The sequence below is a fragment of the Nematolebias whitei genome, chromosome 19 (assembly GCF_014905685.2).
Source record: "Nematolebias whitei isolate Nwh7 chromosome 19, NemWhi1, whole genome shotgun sequence".
In the NCBI taxonomy this organism is placed as follows: Eukaryota; Metazoa; Chordata; class Actinopteri; order Cyprinodontiformes; family Rivulidae; genus Nematolebias; species Nematolebias whitei.
Window position 1 is genome coordinate 6,789,415 of NC_056516.1, and position 8,110 is coordinate 6,797,524.

The window sequence follows — 8,110 nt, forward strand, 5'->3', positions numbered from 1 at the left end:
TCAATCGTTGCTTTAAACCAAATGGTTTTGGAGCCATGAAAGCTGCTCATTTGCATCATTTTGCAGACACATCTGAGGATGGCTATGGAACAGTAACTTATTTGTTGCTAAAGGATGAACTGGATCAGGCACACTGTGCTTTTGTGATGGGAAAGGCACGTGTTGCTCCTTTAAAACCAATTACAATTCCTCGAATGGAGTTAACTGCTGCTACTGTAGCAAGCAGAATGGATGTAATGTGGAAGGAGGAGCTCCAGATGGAACTGACAAATTCAGTATTTTGGACTGATAGCACATCTGTGCTGAAATACATCAATGAAACGACAAGGTTTCGCACTTTTGTCGCCAACAGAGTTTCTGAAATTGCCAAAAATTCAAATGCTTTACAATGGAGATATGTTGACACATCTAGCAATCCAGCAGATATGGCTTCTCGAGGTTTAACAGTTGAATCCTTTCTGAAAAACAAAGAAACTTGGTTGTGTGGGCATCCATTTCTTCTGCTGCCACAAGAGGAGTGGCCTCAGAATCCTGATGAAGTGAAAGAAATGTCATGAAATGGTGCAACCCAAAACGCAACTTCATGCCAGGAGACATTGTGATCATCGTTGATGATTCGGCACCAAGGAACTCCAGGATAGCTGGAAAGGTTGAAGAGACCATTCAAGACAAAAAGGGATTTGTTCGTCATCTTCGGATCAAGACAAAGACTGGGTACCTGAATAGACCCATAAGTAAAGTCTGTCTTTTACAGGAGACAGAGAACATTTGACAGACTGGACTGACTTTGTTGTCTTTGCATGACTAGACTGGCAAGTTTTGTATCTGTGGACTAATAACTTCACAGATTCACCATGTGTTGTTGTAGATAACAATACTGATAATGGTAGCACTAAAGGATGATTGAAATTGTTTATGAAATTGCAGAAGTTGTGAAAGTTGAATATTATATAATTATTATATTTTGATGAATAATAATTAGGGGCCAGAATTGTAAGAGCCAAAATGACTGTTAGGTGTTGTGTTGTTTATGGTGGCACAGGTGTTTTGATTTTCCAGCACTGCAGGGGCGTGCATGAGGGGCGTGGTCATATATTACTTAGCTGATCTGAGTAATTGCACCAGGTGCTGGGTTAGTAGGGCTTCTTGCAAACTTTTCTGTTGACCGTCACTGGGGAACAATTTAGAAACATAATTTTTGATCAATATCTTTGTCAGTCAAACTGACCAACATGTAAATTAATACAGACGCTGTTTGCTGGATGCAAAAGTAATTGTGTTAGTTTTAATAAATGCACAAAATACAAGGTGGATTCGGCATGGAGAGCAAACTCTACTCAGCCGGCAGCGACTTGTTGTGGATCGAAGTCGCTACAACATATATGTGTAAAAGATTCTATATAAAGTTATCTCTTTAAAACCTTCAGCTTGTTGCTAGGCAGAACTGGTGATCACAACTTTGTCTGTGTACGTGCAACAGAATAACGGTCAAGCCTGATTAACTGGAACTGTTTAAACTTTGCACAAGCTGTTTATCTGAAAGAGACTCTTTGTTTCCAACCGCAAGATGTTCCAACTGCCTTACTGAACTATTCTCGACCCCACTTGTTGATGTGAAACTGCTGTAGTTCCTGTTTTTACTCCCACTCATGCCAATAAAGATACAGCTCGAACCACGAGGTTTGGGAGTTCACACTGATCTTGGTCAGTAGTGCACTTCCCCTTTGCAAAGAGCTTGGTCAAAAATCTTACTCTGTCTTTATGATTCTTTTATTGTGTAGGTACAAGAGAAAATACCTGACATTACTTGGTGCCGTTCTGGACCCGGATTATTCAACATACCTGTTCGTTGGTGGACGGAGTGGGTCCCACTGTTTCGCCTGTGCATGGCCCGACCACCTAGCAGCCGGAAACAAAGCCCTGGGAGGCACCGATTCCTCGCCTGGCCAGTGACTATGGTCCAACTTTGTCCATCAGCAGCAGATTGACGAAATCCGAACCCACATCTAGCCACAAGTACGGAGTAAGTAAAACAAAGGTTTGTCGTAACGTTTTGTTTTCTGGAAGGGGAAGAGTATTTAGAGCCCTCTCCCCGGATGAGTCACAAGTGGTTATTAAAAACCAGACTCGCGTTGGCAGGGAAAGAAGTGAAAAATAAATAGTTTTACAACTGAAAGTAAAACGTAAAATAACTAGAGTAATAAGGAAGGAAAGAGATTTTTTTTGTGTTCTCTTTCTGGATGAGTCAAGACCTTTAACTTCTAACAACAAGTGAGACTCGGTGCTGGCAGGGCTAAAAATAGACGTGTGTGTGTGTGTGAAACTTTGTGCATTGCTGATAGGAGAATGGATTATGCTGCGTGATCTTGTAACCTTGCGGTGCTAACATACAGATCACAAAACAAGTCCATTTAAACCTCTATTAGGACTTTTTAGGTGAAGTGGGTTTTTTTAATCTAAAACTTTCTGCTTCCGGGATTAGAACCCTAAGTGAAAAACCGGATCAATCAATAAGATTGATCTAGAAGCCTGTCTTTCAGGAGGCAATAAGGCCCGTTGGAGGCATTTACATTTAAACCACTCACAAATACATTAATAAAACACAATGCAGATAAATAACTTACGCTCATGGGAAGCCGAGGGAGTAAGCCCTTTTCGGAGGCAGAGACTAAAGATATCAAATTCATGAAACAAAAACATCCTGATTCAACAAATTTAAAAAAAAAAAAAGTGGAAAAAACAATACAAAATTGAACCAGCATTAAAACCAGACACTTGGAAAATGGTAATCTCAATCTTGCAAGAGAAAACTTTATTGCAGAAAGGAAAGAAAAAAGAAAAATTAGAAGAACAATTGAAACTTGCTAAAATATGGCAAACTGAGTCCCAGCTTAGAAGGGAACAAATAAACAAAGCTAAATTGGCTAGTCAAGTCAAGTCACATTTATTTATTTAGCACATTTAAAACAGTAACTGTTATCAAAGTGCTTACCAAAAAAGATCACAGTATCAAATATTAATAACAACAATCAAATCACCCTGCGTTAAATGTCAGGGACTAAAAGCAAAATGGATGAACACAATTATCAACAACGAAATACCAAATGAGATCACACTGTGTTAAATGCCAATGAGTACAGATGTGTTTTGAGGAGAGATTTAAAAATAGAGACTGAGGTGGCCTGTCGAATGTTGATGGGCAGATTATTCAGAGTTTAGGACCCATGACTGAAAATGCCCGATCTCCTGTGAGCTTCAGCCTGGTTTTTGGTACGGCCAAAAGCAGCTGGTCTGATGATCTCAAGGCCCGAGAAGGAGTATAAGGGTGAAGGAGGTCGGAGAGGTATGAGGGTGCAAGGCCATTAACACACTTAAATGTCAGCAGAAGAATCTTAAAATCAACTCTGACATGCACAGGAAGCCAGTGAAGAGAGGACAGAACTGGAGTAATGTGCTCAAACCTGCAAGTTCCTGTTAGTAGCTGAGCTGCAGCATTTTGGACAAGCTGGAGACGTGAGAGAGAGACCTGACTGACCCCAGCATAAAGCGAGTTACAGTAGTCCAGCCGGGTTGTAATAAATGCATGGACTCATTTTTCTAGGTCGGATCTGGACAGGATGGACTTGAGCTTAGCTATCTGCCTTAGCTGAAAGAAGCTTTTTTGAAGAACAGAATTTATCTGCTTATAAAACTTAAAGTCCGAGTCTAAAACTATCCCGAGATTGGTAACAGACTGTTTTAGATATGGCTGAAGGGAGTCCAGGTTTGCAGGATCAGTGACAGTGGCAGAGCTAGGGTTAAACACAATGACCTCAGTCTTCTGATCACTAAAACTCAAAAAGTTCGCAGCCATCCAAGTCTTGATGTCATCAAGACATTTTAACAAAGGGCAAATGGAGGAGGAACTGTTAGGTGTTAACGGCAGATAAATCTGAGAGTCATTAGCATAACAATGAAAGGAAAGACCATGTTTCCTCAGGATAGACCCTAAGGGGAGGAGATGCAAAGAAAACAGAAGGGGTCCAAGAATGGAGCCTTGCGGGACCCCGCAGGAAAGAGGCACTGAAGTAGATAGAGTGTTAGCAAAATTAACACAGAAACTCCTGTCGCTCAGGTATGAATGGAACCATTCTAACGCTGCACCAGTAATCCCAGCCCAGTGTTCTAGCCGGGATTAAAGGATACTGTGGTCCACAGTGTCAAATGCAGCGGTAAGGTCAAGGAGTACCAGGACTACAGACTGACCAGGGTCATTTGCCAGAAGAATGTTGTTGCAGACCCTAACTAAGTCTGTTTCGGTGCTGTGTAATTTCTTAAAGCCAGGCTGAAAGATCTCATGAATAGAATTTCCACTCAAGAACTCGTTTAATTGAGTGAAAACTATTTTCTCCAGGATCTTTGAAAAAAGGGAGGTTTGGAGATAGGTCTGAAGTTTGAGCAGGATGAAGGATCAAGTCCAGTTTTTTTTTTAATTAAAGGAGCCACTGCATGTTTAAAAGCATCAGGAACTACACCTGTTGCCATACTGTTGTTTATAATGTCAAGAACAGAGGGTCCAATGGAGGGTAGGACTTGTTTAAAAATGATGCAGGGATGGTGTCAGCAGGGGAACCTGAAGGTTTCATATGACCAATGACGTCATTTAGAAATGAGAGGGAAATGGGTTCAAACTGGTTAAAGACTGATGTGGAGGGGACAAAGACAGAGGGGTCAGCTGTGGTGTGAGGAATCAGTGACCTGATCGACTCAACCTTTTTAACAAAGAAACTGGCAAAGTCGTCACACGTAACTGCAGAGACCTCCCTGTTGGCAGAATGAAGCACGGTTAAAATGGCGTTAATGGTATTGAAAAGAATGCGGGGATTGTGGCTGTTTGAGGCCATGATTTGGGAGAAATATTTGTTTTTTTTCTGATTTAACAGTGGCCTGGTACTCTTTGTAACATGATTTTAGCATGATAAAAGAAATGTGAAGTTTGTCCTTCTTCCATTTACGTTCGGCTTTCCTGCATTGACGTTTGGCTGAGTGAGTGATCTCATTCATCCAAGGGTATGGAGTGCGCTTTGGATGCCTAATTTTTAATGGTGCAACTAGGTCAAGCACCTTAGCACAGGTCTCTTGAAATACAGTGACTAGCTCATGGGTGTTCATGGAAGAGGATTCACAGACTGAGAGAGAGTTTTTAGTAAAAGCAGATGAAAAGAGCGTGGCAGTGGAAGGGTTAAATATTTGACAAGGCCTTGCTGGAGGGGGAGGGGGTTTGGACTCGTTGACAGAAGAAGTGTTGAAAGAAATGGGTTTGTGGTCAGAGAAAACTGCATCCCCAATTTCTAACTCAGAAACAGATAAACCAAAGGTTAATACTAAATCCAGTGTGTCCAGCGTGTGTCGGCTCGGCCTGGTGTCTGCCTGGTGGGGCTCGGGTCCTCTGGCCCTGTCAGGCCTTGGCCTGGGTGGTGTGCGTCCTCGGTGCCCGGGCCTCGGTGCCCGGGCCTGGAACTGCATTGGTGCGGCGGGTTCCGGCGGGGGCCTGTGAGTTTGTCGCTGTTGGCCCCGGGGGGTCACTGCATGTGGTCGCTGGTGGGGATCTTCCGGTTCCCCCCTGTGGTCCAATCTGGGGGGTGGGTGAGTGGTTTGTCCTGTGTGGGTGGCCCTGGGGGCTCTGCGGTCGGGGTCCCTCCTGGGGTCTTGGGCTCTGGTCCCCCCTTTTTTGTCTGCCTCTGGTCTTGGGGGTCGGGTCTCTGCTGCTTCACGGTTACTATTAAATGTTCTATTAGAGAAGCCTTATACAATTATGCATGCTCACAACCACACACAAATAGATGCAGGGATGCTTATGTACGCTTTATATGTAGATATATAGATATATAGATATGTATGTGAATGTATATTCATGTGTATGTATGTATGTATATAGGCGTAGGTATGGGTATATATATTTATGGAAACTTACTGCAAAGCCATGAATATTTTAAGTTCTTTATACATATGTATTTTGTTGCTGTGTTTTGTCATGTTCTTTGCAGGTGAACAGACAGTGGCCGGGTGTTTTGCCGTGTGCTCTCTTTGTGTATATTTCTTATATTTTGGAGTCTTACTTTTTTTCTTTCTTTCTATCCTATTAAAAAAAAAAAAAAACCTACACTAGATAATCACTAGAATAAATATTTCATAATAATGGTGTGGAGAGGATGGCTGTAAGAGAAGAAGGGAGGCCATAAGAATAATAATAAAAAAAATTACTAAATCCAGTGTGTGGCCATGCTGGTGAGTTGGTCCTGCAACATTTTGTACAAAGTTCAGAGACTGGATCAGATCTAGAAAGTCCTGAGTCAGCGGCTTTTCAGGGCAACAGACATGTATATTGAAATCTCCCATAATCAAAACCCGATCATATCTGAGCAGAATCCAAGTTAAAAAGTCAGAGAGTTCAGCCATGAAGTCCTTATTGTATTTGGGTGGCCTGTATAACACAGCAGAAAAAACAGGATTTGAACGGCCCACCTCAAAACACAGCAGTTCAAAGCTCAAAAAATTAGCTGGTATCTGTACCAGTTTGCAGTTCCATCGTTTTTTGAAAATAGTTAATAATCCACCACCTTTGCCTGATGTTCTTGGCGCATTAAAATTTCCGCTTGGGTCGTAGTAATTTGGTGACGTGGGGTCAAAGTGGTGGTGCATTTAGAGTCTTTTGACAATGCTTCAATACCGCAAATGCCGACGGTGTTGTCACGCATGAACGGCTTGCTAGGGCAAAGATAGTGTATGTCTCGAGTGAGGGTACACATATTCAAATTTGGAGCAAGATACAGCTTAGGAGTATTATCATGGTAGGCCACAACGGTTGGTGTGTTGATTTTGACATGGGTTTCTCCGTTCCAATTTCCAACATTTATGACGTCTTTTAGCCTGTAAACATTGTTTTTAGAAATAATGGGTAGATTTATGAAGAACGCGATTTCGCGGGCTTCTGGGTCGACATGAAGTGGAATTGAGCTACTGAGCGTGTATGCTAGGTGGGCCTGGAGTGGTGTTACTCTCTCTGTGGTAGCTGCAGCAAGGATCTCTTGGACCATGTCCTGAGAGACTAAGTACGGTGGAATTCGGCCAATAGCTAAAGTGTCAATGGAGGATCCGATTTCTCTAAGCATATCGGTTAACAGTGTGGTGATCAACTGAGCATGAGCATAATCAACCTCTATCACAGTCTTTAAAGTGTCAACTACTCTAAAGATCTGTGTCATCTCTTGGCTATGTGAATTCAGAACCAAAACGGTATCTTTGACAGTTTTGCCTATCAGAGTAAGTTGTCCTCGTTGTTCATCCAATTGTTGTCGTATCACAGGAAGCTCATTTTTCAACTCACTGACATGTCGCTTGATGGTGGCGGTATTAACAGCATTAACTGTGGAAACACCCAAACTGAGCAGAGAGCCGATGGCTGAGGCACCAGCAAGGAGTCCAGTTATAAAACACTTCTCTCTTCTAGCTGCGCCACTCAACTCTGCTCTGGTAACTGTAAACTTCTGAAGTTGTTCCAGCATGTAGGAAATGTCCGTTTCTGCATGCTGAATGGCTTGTGATTTCCAAAGTATACCAGCCCAGGAAGCAAGCTCCTTAGTTGAGGGAACATTCTTTTTGCACATGACAAGGGGGTCGAATCTGACAAACACCTTCTGCGTGTGTAAACGGCAGTTGATGATAAGTAATCCTGGCTTTTCTTTCAGTGTGATGCCTGAGGTTGGTCCCGGTTCAACCATCTGAAGTTGAGTGGTACCAGCAGATCCCAGGAGTGAAAGGAAACATAGTAGGCTCATCATGGTCCTGAGGGGAACAGATATGGGATGACATTAGCACAACGTTTCTAGTCTTGGGTGGTTACACCAAATTGCAATACGTTTTCAAGGGAATTGTGACTTTCATGTTAAATAATCGTACTTTGGTGCAATCCAGTGGTCAAGGCAATTGTTATGTTTGAATAAAGTTTGTTATTAGATCTTAGAGTTATACGTTGCCTATTTGTGTGAGGTAAGATTAATTTTGAAAATCTGTAATCTAAGGTGTTGTTTAGAGGAATTGTGTTGTTAAATCTTCTACCGATTCTGTCTTG